The sequence below is a fragment of the Callithrix jacchus genome, chromosome 7 (assembly GCF_049354715.1).
Source record: "Callithrix jacchus isolate 240 chromosome 7, calJac240_pri, whole genome shotgun sequence".
In the NCBI taxonomy this organism is placed as follows: Eukaryota; Metazoa; Chordata; class Mammalia; order Primates; family Cebidae; genus Callithrix; species Callithrix jacchus.
The window spans coordinates 106,138,047-106,153,866 of NC_133508.1; positions in this window are offsets into that span (position 1 = coordinate 106,138,047).

The following is a 15,820-nucleotide window of genomic DNA, read 5'->3' on the forward strand; positions in this document are numbered from 1 at the left end:
ATTATCCAGATAACACCAGTGTAATCATAGAGTCCTTATAAGTGGAAAAGGGAGGCAAAAGAGCCAGAATCAGTTGTAAACTAAAAATAAAATTCTAAGCCCCCGCCAATTATACAAACTTCCTCTTGGCCAAGGAGACCCCAGAAAAACTTGAAAACTGACAGGATGGGAGGTCAAACACACCTGGTTATATGCCTTCCCTTTTGGAGTTTAGGCTCAACAGTGTTAAACTAGATATCAGAAGACTAACAGGACAGACTTTGTGGCCGTGAGATACCAAACAACAAACAGGACCTAAGGCCATGCCAGGCCAGGGTTAAGTCATCCACCCTACATTTAAAGAATAAACTATGTTCTAACTGTCACAAATTTTTCCTTTTTCTCTCGTAAATGACTAAACAAATACTGGCCTTGAAATAAGCAATGTTGAAACTTCCCGGATTACCAATCATTAGACATGTACTAAGAGCCCCTGTTCCACCAAGCCTAACTAAAACTTTGATTGGACAAGAGACTGATTTCAGTAACTTACTCCCAATTAGAAGCCTAGTAACCATGGATAGGTTTTGATCAGTTTACAGAGGCTGCACACTTGAGTACCTCTGAGTCCTGAGAGGACTTTTAGACCTACAGGGTCTAATTTTCATATATTTAAGTGTTAAGTCTCTACCTCAGAGTGAACATAGATTGTATGTTACATGCACATTTGTTCAGTGTGCATGTGTCAGGACCACCTTCATGAATATTCAGAGCTTCTCCCTCATCCTGTTAAATATGTATGTGTAGCCAATCTGCTCATCATAAAGCTGCTAGCGTAGACCCTCCTCCTTTGAAGTGCCATCTTTTATCTTTGCCAGAGACTATGCTTCCCACTCTATGAACTGTAGGCTATAACCCTTTACAAGAAATAAAATCTCCTTTTTTTAAATGTGTAGATCTTGTGTTTTTTTAATTAAGAGACTACGATATGTGATCATGAATGCAGAGGTTAGAGTGATGAAGTTGTGAGCTGTGAAGACTGAGGAAGGGAACCATGAGCCAGGCTATGTAGGCAGCCTCTAGCCAGTGAGAAAGGCAAGGAAACAGGTCTCAGAGCCTCCAGAAAGAAACACAGCCCTGCCGACACCCTTATTTTTGGCCCATTGAGGCTCATTTTGGACTTCTGATCTCCAGAACTGTAAGAAAATTAATTAGCATTGTTTTAAGCTGCTGTTCTTGGAAATTTGTTACAGTGCCATAGGAAAGTCATATATTAGCTGTTTGACCTTGACAAATCACTAAACCTCTTGGAGCCCTGCCTGTGTGACACAGTATAAAAAATCAACCCTAAAAACTAGCTTTACTCTCAGGATTAAAATTACATAGACAATACTACTGAACTAACAGTAGTTTTAACAGGGTGTAGGCTTCTGCCTTTATCATAATTGTGGTCAACCTACATGCTTGATTTTTCTGTTTACATGGTGCTATCAACTCTGAGTAGCTCTGGGCAGAGAAATCTGGCTGACTCATTGCAAGCTTCACTGAACTCCCACTGTACATTACCACATTCACTGACTGAGGTTTCTGCTGGAAATATCTGTTGCCTAGTTAAGGGAGCATTCCCTGCTTTGAGAGCCTAGACATCTGCATATGTGAAAGTTTCTGGTTTCCTGGGATTACAAATTAAATGTCAGGGAAGATAAAAATGCTGTGAAAGGATTCCAAGAAGCAATGCAATGAATTAGATAAGGAGAAGAATCCCTGCTTGGCTTGGGAAGTGCTTTCATTGAAGCCACTAATAGATAAGTCTTAGATGATGGTATTCCCCTCATCCACAGCTCCTCACCTATTATAATAAAATTGGATGTTGTGCTGAATGAAAATCATGCACCCTTTCTCTCCTGATTAAGATCAGGAATCAGAATAGGCTGTGTTTTTACCATTAGCAAGTTATATTTATATTCTCTTTGATTCTATTTCTTCATCTATAATATGACACTAAAAGAGTAATAAAAGACACTGCAAAATTTAAACATGTGATAAGGCTAACATTTTTGACGGCTTACTATGTGCAAGGAATTGTTCCAAGTACTTTTAAGGTCATATTTAGTCTTCACAACACTATGAGATATTCCAGTTTTGCAGATGAGAAAATTGAGGCATAGGGAGATACATTTCTCAAGGACTCAGAGGTACTAAGTGCTGAGAACTCTTACTAATGTGCTTAAATGCCTCTCTAAGATTTGGTACTTTGCATGGTAAGGGTTCGGTACTGTGAACTGATGTTACTACATGTCTGCCTTGCAGTGTAGTGTAGCTGTTAGGATTCAGTAGAAAGTCTTTTGAAAATAAAACAATAGCATGTAAATGGCATTTCTATAAGGGAAATGCTATCACTTCTTCCTCTTTGTGCACTCTCAGCTTGCATGGGGTTTGCAACAGCAACCTTACTCTTCTTCCTCCAGTATGTTCCCTGACCTCACAATGCTGTGAGAATGATATTCTAAAATGCAAACCAGAAGGTGGCATTCCATGACTGAAAGCAAATATGTGATACATTCAACTCCTATAATGTACTACAAAGGCCTTTCAACATGCTGTGGTTAACACCCATCTCTCCAGTCACTTCTGGGGCTCCACGTTCACTAACATACTTCACTTAAGCTCTGTTAAAATCCTTGCTTCATTGACTATGGCACGCCAACCATATCATATTACTTTTCAGCTGAACACATTTGTACTTGTTATTTCCTGTATTTAGAATATACTTACACATTTTTCATGCCAGATGAAACCATGCTCACCTTCAAAACTAAGTGCCTGGTGTGGTACAAAATTTTTAATGAACATTAGATAATATGCAAAGTGACTGGTCTACAAATAGCATTTTTGCAAAAAGGAAATATATCATCTTTTGTTCAGTGTTTTCATTTCCTAGGTCGAATTCCATCACTCCATTACTTGTTTCTTGTTTTATTCACACAAGTCCCCTTGGCTGTTTTCTACTTGACTTTTATCCTTCTGTTTGGTACACAGTTCAGGTCCTCCTAACTCCAGGATTCAGCTTCCTTCCCAGCTACATTCTTGCTACCCTTAGTCACAGACAACCATCATAGTAATGATGGGTTCCTGCTACTCTTAGGACCTCCCCTGACCAAAGTGTGGAGGTTAAGGCCTGACATTTTACATCAAAGGTCAACTTCTTTTGAGAAGTCTTTTCTGATCTCTCTAGGAAAAGCTGTGCTCTCCTCCTCTGGCTCCTGTGGAATTCGTTCATTGCTTTACTACAGCATCCATCTTGTTGGGTGACTAATAGGTATTGATTCTGTGTCCAGAGTAGAGGAGCCTCTATAAAACAGCAATAATGTTCTAAGTATTCCTGGCCTTGCCATGTAGGTTTGGATGAACCACTTAACCTTCTTTTAATTTCACTTTTCTAATCTATGAATGGGTATAATAATATTCTGCAGAGCTACAAGAATTAGGTACTATGTAAAATGGACATGGAATAGTGTCTGGCACATCTGGCATGTAGTAAGAACTAACATTTGTTAGCCAATACTATTATGTAAATTCAAAGAGACACCTCAAGACTGAAGGTGAAGAGGAGAAGGAGGGTTGGCTTTGCCTTCTCAATCTATTCAGAGGCCACAACTGATCAAACATTAACTATGGCATCAGTCTTAACCATCAGAGTGAAGGGTAAAGAACCAGGGTTATACATCTGTTTCATTGCCACTGCATCAGTACCTAGTATGTCTGTCATAGATCCTGGGCACCTATTACACCAGTGATATCCAGCCTTCCGTAGCCCGTCTTTGTGGTGTTGACTATTTACTTTGTTGTCCAATTAGCTCTGTAGGCCTTCTACCAGGGCTGGCTATGTCCTTGTCAAAAGGTATACCCCTTTTGACACCTGACCTGGGCTTTGTCAAATCTATTCTCTGAAGGCCAGATCTGGTCTTTTCTACATCATGGCTGAATTCTCCCAAAAGCCTGTTTATTCTACCACTTAGCACTATCGACTGGACTACTGTCTGGGGAGGACACAGCCCTATAATCAAATTTGTATCCTCAGTCCTGGCTTCTCCTCCTTATTCCCCTATTGACACTTCTAAGTTGCCAGAATTTCTTGCTACTCAGACTTCATATAAGTTATGTGAGAGGATGACTCCTATTTTTGTAAGAGTAGAAAGACTGATGACAAATAGCCAGATTCTGATATTCTATCCCTTCCTTCCTGAGCCAATTTATAAACTCTGATGCTGCGTTTATTGTCAAAGGCTCTCCCTTCACTTCCTATGTTTATGTGTGTAGAGACCATCCCTACATCTTGCCAAAAAGGAAGGTGTTTGATCAAGCTCCTCACATTGTTTGTTTCCTTTAATGTCTTTAAAAAAAATGGAGAAGAAAATGTGTTTTCTCCCAAACCTGGATATAAATACAGGCTATTGGTTTGAAAATAACTCATAGCAAGTACTGCTTATTCATACTATCCACAAAGTCTTCTTGGTACCCAAATTCCTATTGCAAAATGAGATTTTGTGGTTGGAACATTTCAAAGAGCCTTTATGTAATGCAAAGCGGTGCAACTATTAAGTCAAAAGCAATAAGTGTTCACCCAGGCCCATCTTTCAAACTCTTTCTAAATATACCTTTGAATGCAGCAGGATGAATTCATCTTTTGGCATAACTTTTAATATCTAGATTGGTTCTTTGCATTGTGCTAAACAGAAAACCTTTATTCAGGGACAAAATCTCATCTGTAGAAATTATATCCCTCTTGCATTTGTATGTTTGTTGACAATTCAAAGGAAGGTTTTCTCTAAGCACTGGTTTCCCAAAAGATCTTGAAAGGTAGCTTTTTGGATTTTTTTTCCTGGTGAATTAAATTGCAAACTGCACTGTGTGACTTATTGCTTGAACAGTTCAGCTTGTGTTATTTTTTATCAGAACTGAACGAAAATGTGATTCAAAAAAATGACTTCAGGATTAAGTAACCAAATATAAGGATTGGGATGTGTAATAACGAAGTCCTATAATGGACTTATAAGACTACATGACAGAGCTCTTCTATATATTTATCTATTCAATCTTATTCTGAACTTTAGATATTATTGGATGTTGTTTTCCATGTGAAACTCACTTTTTCAGACTTTGAATTTATGTTATTATTCTTGATTTTTAAACTAATTCCTATTCCTTGGTTTTATGACTGCAGGGAAATCAGTATTATCTTCAACCGTTCCTTTTCTCATTCTTTGTAGTTTGTCAGACAACAAGTCCTGCAAGGTTTGTAATTGAAATATTTTTCTAGTTCTCGTTCACTTCCACCAAAGCACAATGCAAAGACTCTCAGAACACAAACCTTCCAGTTACATTATGAATATTCTTTTTCAGGGGTCAGCCATCAACTGCCTGTCGGGGAGTATGGCAACTGTTTTTGTTAATAAAGTTTTATTGAAACACAGCCATATTTATATGTTAATGCATTGCCTGTGGCTTCCTTGGCATTATAATGACTGAGTTGAGTAGTTGCAAAGCCTAAAATATTTGCTCTCAGGCTTTCCACAAGAAATATTTGATGACCCCTGTTCTAGTTAATGCTCGCATCACTTGGGTAATTGCAGACAGTCTTCCCATTGGTTTCCTTGCTGCTACTCACTCTAAAACTAATCAGTTCACCATGCTGATGCCAAAATCACTGTATCTCTCAAATTCTAGCAAATTTCAAGTAATTCTTCAAGGTCCAGATTACCTATAACCACAAATTTAGGAACTTAAGATACAAAGGTGAGCAAAATAAGCCAGATTCTTTTTCTCACAGCTTTTGTTCTCTATTTTAGAACAGTTAGGCAATCAATCAACAATGACATAACTGTGTAATATGTACCTTGAAGAGTATAATAATCTAGATAAAGTGCCTAGATTTAAAAACTGGCTCCATTCTATGCCAATGGTGTAACTATGAGACAGTTACTGACTTTTAACCTCAGTTTTCTTATCTCTACTATTGTTTTGGTCATCAAATAATTGATAATTCAATTATTGATAATTCATGTCAAGCATGTAGTATTATGTCTGGTACATACAAAATAGACTTAAGTCATAATTATGGAGAAATTATAACTTTGGAAATAGTGAACAGAAATATTTAGGTTACCTTCAGTGTCATGGAATAACTGATATGACTGATGTTTAGACTGAAATCCAAGGGTAGGTTAGCAATAAGAAAAAGAACAGTGTTCTGGGAACTGGGAATGGTACATGCAAAAATTTGGAGGAAGAAATTTTCCTAATTCCCTGAAAGCTAAATAATTGCTGTCATCTCTGGGCTCCATATAGTACTGTATTTATACTGCTAATATACCTGTTACCACATCATGTTACAGTTGTATTTTTGAGGTTATGGCCTGGTCTTACATTTTCATCTTTATATTCCCAGGACTTATAAGAGCCTTGACCCATTACACAAGTGCTCAAAAAAGATTGTTTCATAAAAGCCAGCAAACAGCATGATCTTTTGAATCAAAAAAGCCTGGGCTTAATTTCAGTCTGCCATTAAAAAGGTGGATGACATTGAATACATTGAATGACTTCTCTGACCTGCGGGTGACTCAGATATCAAATGTGGAAAGGAACACTTGCTACACAGATCTGTAACACTTAATTACAGAGCATAGGAAAAACTTTTGTTGTGTCTGCACATAGTAGGTATTACTGATAATCAAGTTTTCATTAATTTGGACTTATGGTAATGGCACAAACTCTTTTGGAGGTAAACTGCGCAACTGATACCAGCTGACTTCACAAACATGTAGTCTAGGTAAACAGACTAAATATCCAGGTTTCATGCCTACTTCTTTTCATTTTATCCAACAAATATTTATGGAGCATCTACTCTGTGGTGGATACCTGACAAGGTGCCAGGAAATTTGTATTGAACAAGATCTCCTCAGCCCTTGCCTTCTTGAAGCACACAGTTTGACACAATGTGATTGTCAAGCATATCATGCATTTTGTCTCAAATAATTTTTTAAACAATGTGTAAGTAGCCTGTGTAAGTCCCTTCCTTAGAGTAAGTGAACTCTAAGTGTCTTTAATTGAGAAGGTACTGAATAGAGCCAGAATGGCGTGTTTCATCATACTGGGTCAACAAGATTGAACATTGGTTTTGTTTTTGTTTTTTTTTCTGCTTATATTCCCAGAGAGTAGCCAATACAGATACAGTGATTACTATCTCTGGCATCAATCCCACTGCATAAGGCCTTGACCTTATTGAAGTCACCTTCCATTCTTATATGCACGTTTCTATTTCTCTTTACTTCTTTCTCACTATTCTCTACATGTGATAATCTGATAATTAAGTAATAAATATCATTTGGATAATAAGTGTCACAAAAAAAGTAAAGGTCAAATAAAATTAGGTAAGAATGATAATAGCCACTCTTAACTTTCTTTTTATTACAATCTAGGCATTTTATATTATATCTAGTCCTCAAAAATGATCACAATTTAGAAAGTATTAAATTCATTTTGCAAATAGAAAACTAAGTCTCAGAGAGCTTATCTGGTTAATCTTATTTACTGGGTAAGAGCGTACCCTGGGATGGTGGTATAGATTCACCTGAGCCTGAAACCCATGTGCTCTCCACTGTACAACATCTCCTGTGAGAGGCAAAACGATGGTCTCCAAAATGTTCACAATTCCAATTTCCAGAACCTGTGAATATGTTACCTTACATGGCAAAGGGGAATTAAGTTTTCATATGGAATTAGACTAGATGATCTAGACAGCCTGATGTAATCACAGAGGCCCTTATAAGTGGGCAAGGGAAGTATAAGAGTAGACAAAAGTACGCTTCCACCAGTGGTATCTAAGAGTATTATTTTGGAGTAATCTTTTTAATGTAGTAGGTAAGATCAGCCTTGCTTATCATTGTTAATCGGTCAGCAATAGAATGGAGACTAATTACCTTAACATGTATTTATTTAATTAAACATTAAGTCATTCAGCAAGTGCTTGTCAACAAATATATTTTTCAGTAAAAGCAATTATTATGAGATAAGATGTGATGTGAGGACTCAACCTACTTTTGCTAGCTTTGAATTTGGAGAAAAAGGCCGCAAGCTAAGGAATGCAGGCAGCCCCCAGAAGTTGGAAAAGGAAAATAAAAAGATTCTTTAGAGTTTCCTGAAAGAAACACAGCCCTACTGACATAGTGATTTTAGCCCAGTGTGAAGGTTAATTTTCTTTGTCTCTAGACCACATAGACTAACACACACTGTGAGAGCCTGTTAGGCTTGTGTTCTATAGGTATTATAAGAGAATAAATTTATATGGTTTAAGTAGCTAGGTTTAAGGTAATCTGTTATGGCAGCAATAGAAAGTTAGTATAACACCTTTGTAGGCACAAAAATGTTAAAAAATATGTGCCAGAAAATGATAGAGTTACATTTTATCATCCTGTTGGAAAGGACTTTAAAGGATCAGAACTTAGAAAAAGATACATTCAGTGTCAATTTTGGTATATGAGTAAGACTTCATGTAGAAATAAAGAATTTTAAGGGTGAATTTCAATCAAGGCTTATTAAAATAGAATGTGAATGTGATTACAGATTATAGCTGGGAGTGATAACTGAAAGGACAGAAGAAAAGGAAGGAGAAAGAAACTAAAATCAGGAAAAGAAAGAAAAAACTTTCAACTGTGTACCTTTAAAAAAGAAAACAGATTCAAGTAACTTATTTTTTTTTTTAATTATTGAAAAGGAAGCGGCATGAAAACAAAAATAACAGAGCAAGAAATGTCTTTTATCATTGCTTTCAGTTCTGGATCTTTGCATTACATTAATTCAATAGGGAAGTTTTTCTTGCTTCTATGCCTTATCTAAGCAATCATTTTAGCTTTTTGAAAAACAAATAATACAAATAGGCTTTTGTGGAGATCTTGCATTTACTCATGAAAATAATAGACAGATCTGAATTATTTATAAAGCCAATTATTTTTACAAAGACACTGAATGGCAGGTAATGGCGAAGGAGGCATTTGCTGGTAATTTAATTTTTAAAAAATTGTGAAGAAATCTGTGACAGGTTTTAAAACTTAATTATTCTGTGGAGCATTAATAGAAATGCTTGAAAAGAAGCTCGTCTGGTAGTAACTTTGATTAAAGTGAGAAAGCAGGCAAATCCAGAATCACAATGCTGCCCGCAAGTCCTTTTGGACTTTTGCTTGCAAACAAATGTTAAGATGTGTGATTACATGAATATTATTCTGAATTACATTCCAGGGGAAAAAAAAAAACAAGTCATAAAAGTTAAGAGATAGAAAGCTTAGAATTGGGTTGCAAAACTCTTAACATTTACTGATTTTCCAGAATTCCATAGAAAAATCATTCCTTCTCCCTTGAAACATTGCTTAGCTTGCCTATTCTTTGTTAGGGATGACAGTTCTGAGTTTAAGAAAAAATCTAGCATGATGTCTTTGTGACGATAGCTTTTTGTACTCTTACATATCAGTTGAAAATGTTGATTAATAAGGTGCTGGAATCTTTTTTTTTTTTTAATTGAAACAGTAAAACAAGCATACGTGGAAAAGAACTAACAGCACCAATGTGTGCTCAGTGAAAAGTAAATCTTTCGCCATTCCAGACACCTTCTTCACCTCCCAATGGCAATCAGTGTCACCAGTTTCTTAATCAACTTCCTAAAAATAGTGCGCTTATACACAAACCACTTATCCATTTACTTTACACATTTTTTTACCATGGGCTGTATCCTGCATCTTGCTTTTCTCATTTAACAATGCATTTCAGAGATAATTTGATATCAACACTTATAGGTTTTATTTCACACTTATCAATAGAGGGAAGTTGTTCAAGTTAATAAATGTATTGTCATCTATGTAACTAGTCTTCTATTGATAGGCATTTATATTATTTCCAGGATTTTACTATCACAAAATCTCCAGAGGGAATGTCCTTGAGCAAATGTTTCTGCACTCATATGAGTATATCTGTAGGATACCTTCCTAGAAGTAGTGCTATACCCAGGCAAGTTAGATGGAATACCGCCACGCTCTGAGCTTCAAATTATGAGTCCTTTCTTTTTAGCTGGCCACCAAGAGACAGCTAACACTCAAAATTCTCTCTGCTCTGAGGAAAGAGCTGGTTTTTTTTTTTTTAAATGCCTTGCTTAAGGTAGGGGAGGGGGACCCTAACAGGAGCAGAGTTTACAGAAGCAGAACAAGCAAGTTAGATAAGGAGGCTGGTAACTAGGAGGCAGGAGGTTCTCATGATTGTTGATTTTCAAGGAGGATATACACAAGCAGTTCCCATGATTGCCAGTTACCAAGGTGGGTATTCAGTACTTGTCATATAATCAATCAAGGGGGGGCATTCACAATGGCCAGTGGGCTTGCCAAGCAGGCTATGGTTACAAAGGTTATATGTTTCTATAGTTCTAAGTACAGAATGACCCAGCACAGTAGCAAGGCCCAGGTATGCACTTAAGGGAGGAGTGGCAGGAGGGGTGAGGCAATGGTCAAGACGGAGTCGCTCTGGCTCTCAGCAAAATGGAGTCTGTCTGGCTAACACTGGGTAGGTTAGCACAGTAGACTAGCATGACTAAAGCAAATAGGTGTTTAGCCTTCTAACAGAAATTTCTGAATTGTTCTCCAAGAGAGTGTTTCAATTTACACTTTCACCAATGATATTTAAGAGTACTATTTTGCTGTAGTCTTTTAAATTTGATAGATATGATCAACCTTGCTTATCATTGCTAATCTGTCAGAAAGAATGGACACTCATTACTTTAATATGCAAAATAAAAACAATTATTATGAGGTAGATTTTTCCAGTTATCAATTGATATAGACAACTATCCCAAAACTTAGTAGCTTAAAAACATGTTATTGCTATTTTGTCTCATGATTCTGTGAGTTGGGATTTCAGAAAGAATCCAGTGGGAACAGCTGGTGCCTGCACAAAAAGTACAAATACAAACTGTGTTAGATGCTATAAAATGTATACTGGAAGATCTTCATCTGGTCTCTGGGAGGGGGAGGTTTTCTTGAGGAATTGAAATTTGAAATGAGATCAGAAAAAAAGAGGAGGAATCAAGTATATAAAGAGCACCAGTGCAGACAGCAGGGTTTTAGGGAAAAGGTGGAGTGGAAAGAGAGGGGAGTGATAGGTAAGGCATTTATCTCCGAGAAATCCTTGAGTATTTACAAATTCTTTAAAATGGGAAAAGACATGATGACTCAAGGACCTGAAACACAGTCAAGTGGCTACAGAGCATAGAGCTAGGAAAGAAGGCACAAACTCCTTTCTTATGGGCCTCCTAAGGATGTGAGTCTTTATCCAAAAATCAGTAGGTAATAAATAACTAGGAATTGCTTTCCCACTTCAGGCTCTAGTTTATTACTGTGTCCTCTCTCAATAACCTAGACTCGGTCCACAGTCCAGGCTCCTGAGACAATGTCTTCCTCCCACCTTTTCCAGTCTCCTGGTTTATTTATGGAAATAAATCAGGCAAAGGATTTGAAATGCTAGAAAATTGCTCTTTCCAGTGGTTACCCTATTAGGAGTTAGTCCAGGGAAGAGAAACAACTCCATGTTTTTCTAGAAGTAAGGGATTTAATGTAAGGAATTAGGTGCTTATAAAATGATTGGATGGGCTATGGAAGAGCTAAGTCGGGAGTTCTGCTAATGAACTACTGATTGCAAGATCTAGCTCTTGTAGGTGAAAGCCATTAAGACTCTACTGGTGCTGCAGTCACAGTCACAGCTGCCTCACACCCAGAGAACACACGATCAAGGAGTACAGTCATCTGAATCGTGGACATTTTTTGGAACTTTGGGGAAATTACCCCTACATGGTTTCCACCTCCAAAATCTTGAATGAGTACATTTCATTGACAGAAACTTAATTGCATACATAATCCTAGTTGCAAGACAGCCAGTGCCAAGTGGTTTTCTAGCTTGTAATTGCTATGCTATGTAAAAGGCAGTGGGAATAAATGCTGAGAACCAACAGATAATGTCCAGTACATGAACTCAACCTCCCTTTCCTGAAAGAAACATTGAGAAATAAGCAAGGGTTGAGAAATGAGGAATGAAGCGTAGTAAATGTTCAATGACTTTCAGTAATAATTGAGGCTGTGGTCCAGGGAGATAAAAATTCAAAATGCCTGATACTGTGCTGGTCATTGTATGTACTTTTTGGATAAAAAAGAGATAACACCTTGTTTCTCTAATATGTTTGCAAAGAAGTTGAAAAGTACTACACGAAGTAAACATGGAGATCCAAATGTTTCATTCACAATTCACTAAAAGGTGAACTTTTATGTGTATGATTGTGTTACAGGTGTGTTATGTATGACAGTTCTTTCCATTGTAAACCAGAGCTTTCATTCTCTTTTCAGTATGTAATTATTAAAGTAAGGTATCTAATTACCTTACCAGGTTTTGAGAAATAATGTAATTGGCAAAACTGAATACATCATAGTGGAGCAAACATGGTAATTAGAATAAGAAAATGTGAGTTATTGTTCTTGTCACTTTCTTGAAAAGCCACAACCTTTTGGTACTTCAGTTTCTTCACATGTGAAATTAGAATTTTAGGGTTAAAAAATTTCCCACGTCCTTCCACTGAAACTCTACTTTATTATTTTGTTATTTTATGAATTGAATAACTTGAGTTGGATACAGGTATAACCATACCGAGTCTCGCATTTTAGTTTGAAGTTTAGAAGTTGCTTAGAAACTTTGAACTACTTTCACCTTGTTGCTTTAAAGAAAACATACCTTTATAGTTCTACGTATCTCACTACACAGACTCTTTTTCATCTCCAAGGGGGGAAAAATTAGTACATTGTACTTGTTTTTCAAGAAGAAAGTTTACAGTATTGAAAACATCCCTTTAAGTCACCCTATCTAATTTTCAATTCAGCATCCGTAGCATAGTCTTCTTAACCTCTGTCACTGGTAGTTTGCAAATACCACGAGAATAGTTGAGGACCAAGTACTCATTCAATACAATGTAACCATTTTGATCTACAGAGAATTCCATCCACATACATTCATCTAACTTTCTCTGAAGCCTCTTGTGTCATAAACAAGCGATCTTTGTACAATGTGAGGATTCTTATTTGAAAAACCAATCTCATGAACAATAAAATTTCACATATTTTGGTTCTTACCAATTACAATTGCTTGAATTGGCTGCTGGGTTTTCACGAGCTGCTTTTTAAAAATACTAAGAACAAAGGCTTCTCAGGCATTGCTGGAGGTACCAGCTGTGGTCCTGCTATGAGGACTTGTATAGGACTGTCTTGTTCTATAAAAGACAGTAAAAATTTTGAATTTGTATTGGGCATTTTTCCCTTCCAGCTGCAGAGTTATCTTATTCTTTTTTCTTAATGCAAATTTTTATGTTGATGCTTCTTCTATCTTTATATCCTTATTTGACCATTGGAGCAATTTATTGAATGTCATCTTACTAGAAATATTTTTGTCTTTCTAGAATTAACATGCTGAGTCAGAAGCTGTCCCATATATCCATGAGCATAAACATCAAGACTCTTGACTGTGTCAAGCTTACGCTGTAAGAGGAATCTATGAGTTCAAATGCCTATCAATATTCTTATCTTTTTTCAAATAACTAGTTGGATATCTTATCTTTCTGCTGTATTAATTTTTCTTTTCAGATGTCTAAGGTTGTATGACATTACTAACTCTACCTATTATAATTCAGTGTGTCTGTGTCCTCCCAAGTTTACCTCTAATGTCACCCAATGTGATGGTATTTCAAGATGGGGCTTTTGAGAGGTAACTAGGCTATGAGGGTGGAAAATCATTAAAGGTATTAGTTTCCCTACAAAAAGAGACAAGGAACTACCTCAGTCTCTTTTTACCATGCAATGATACAAGCAATCAGCTACCTACAACCTGAAAGAGAACCCTCACCAGAACCTGCCCATTGTGTCACCATGATCTCTTACTTGTAGCCTTCAGAACTGTAAAAAATACATTTCTGTTGTTGATCAGCCACCTATGATATGCTATTTTGTTATAGCTTCCCAAGCTGACTAAGACACTACTTTAAAAAAGGTTCAAAAGTAACTGGAAGTGCGAAGGAGTCATGCAGACTGATGGCTGCTGAAAATATTTCCTGGAGACTGTTCATTTACTGAGCCTATGCTCCATATCATGCACTGTGCCATAAACTAGGATACAACAATTAAGTCTGTGACCTCAAAAAGCTCATACCTGGTGGGCAAATGAACAAGCTGCTTGAGTAGGTTGAGACTAGTGCCGCATTGGTGCGGGATATACACCAGGTGTTTGGAATAAGGAAGATTGGCTTAAAGGTCACCAAGTAATTGGTAACATTTGTGCTGAATATTAAAATAGGATGTGATGGCTTGTCAAGAGGTCCAAAGCACAACAAATGAAATATTCAATCAGTGGGACCAGGAATAGAGAATCCTGCTCAGGAGAATAGCATATGCAAAACTGCAGAGAAACTTACCCTTAGAAAGCTCTTAACGATTTTGGCATAGTTGGATACCAAGTTGAAGAACTAGTTAAAGAGTTAAAGGACTAAATAGATACATATCAGACCTGTGAGATTTCTCCTCATTGCTTTAGGAGCCACGCCAATTCTTTTCTAATTGAGGGTTTACCCTTTCTTCCACTTACTATCCTTCTCAAATCACTGATGCAATCATTAGGTTCTTAGAATTTCTCATGTTAAACTTTGATTTTCAAGTAAATGTTCACAACCTTGTTTTAATAAGGTGGATACAGAAGTGACAGTTGCTTTTTTGGGAAAGCAACACATGTCATTGTGACACTTGTTAGGGGAGAGGCCTGGGGAGTGGGTGAGGAATATTGAGAAACAGTGGTTCAGAGGCAGCCAGAAATGACTCTTCATGGAAAGAATGGAGGTGTATCAGAATTACCCCAAACAAGTATAAGAACTAATAGGAAAACAAACTGAAATCTCTTTTTCTAATGGAATGGTGGTATTCTGCTACTGAAGCTGAAGAGACAGAATAGGAAAAATTGCAATGTGACGAATTCGTGGAATAAAATAGTATTCCATGCCTTCATGGAATCAAGGAAATGAGGAAAAGAGGAAACATTAGGGGTAGAGTAATGAGGAAGACTCAAGGAAATGTTGAGGCTCAGGAAGAGGTAAAGGTTGAGGTAAAGCTCAAAACTGGCTCAATGCTCAGATGTAGAGTGAGGATTTGGCATAATAAGAGATATCTGTTACACTAATATTTTAGCACTAATGTGGCTATTGTGATTCCAAAGAAAAAATACTATCTTCAAATATTACGTTGGAATATTTCTTGAGCTAACAAATCAGTGCTGAAGCAGGGATCAGTGAAGGATTTTCCTCCCAGAATCAAAATTCAGTGTATGTTCTTTGGTGGGAAAGTAAAATATTCCAAAATATATTCTCATTCAGAAATCTGGCAAAAGAAAGAATTTAGCATCTATACCAGAGTCCTAGGAACCAAAGCAAGTAGATCCCAAATTTCCAGCCAGGAAAGCATGAGTATTTTCAGGTCAAGTGATTAGCTTTACAAAGTTGAGATCATCAAGAGTTTTCAACATCTAAAAGTAGTCTATATACTGACTGTTAATAAATGTTTTGTAGTATTTCTATTAATTACACTCCTTAATACAAATTTATTTTCAGAGTGCTTATCTAATATTTCAGGTTTTCCCAGGAATACTGGCAAACCATGGGTAGATTGCCAACCCCATTTTTTCATGACAGTAATTATGTAAGAATTCATGAACAATTCCATTGTTGAAA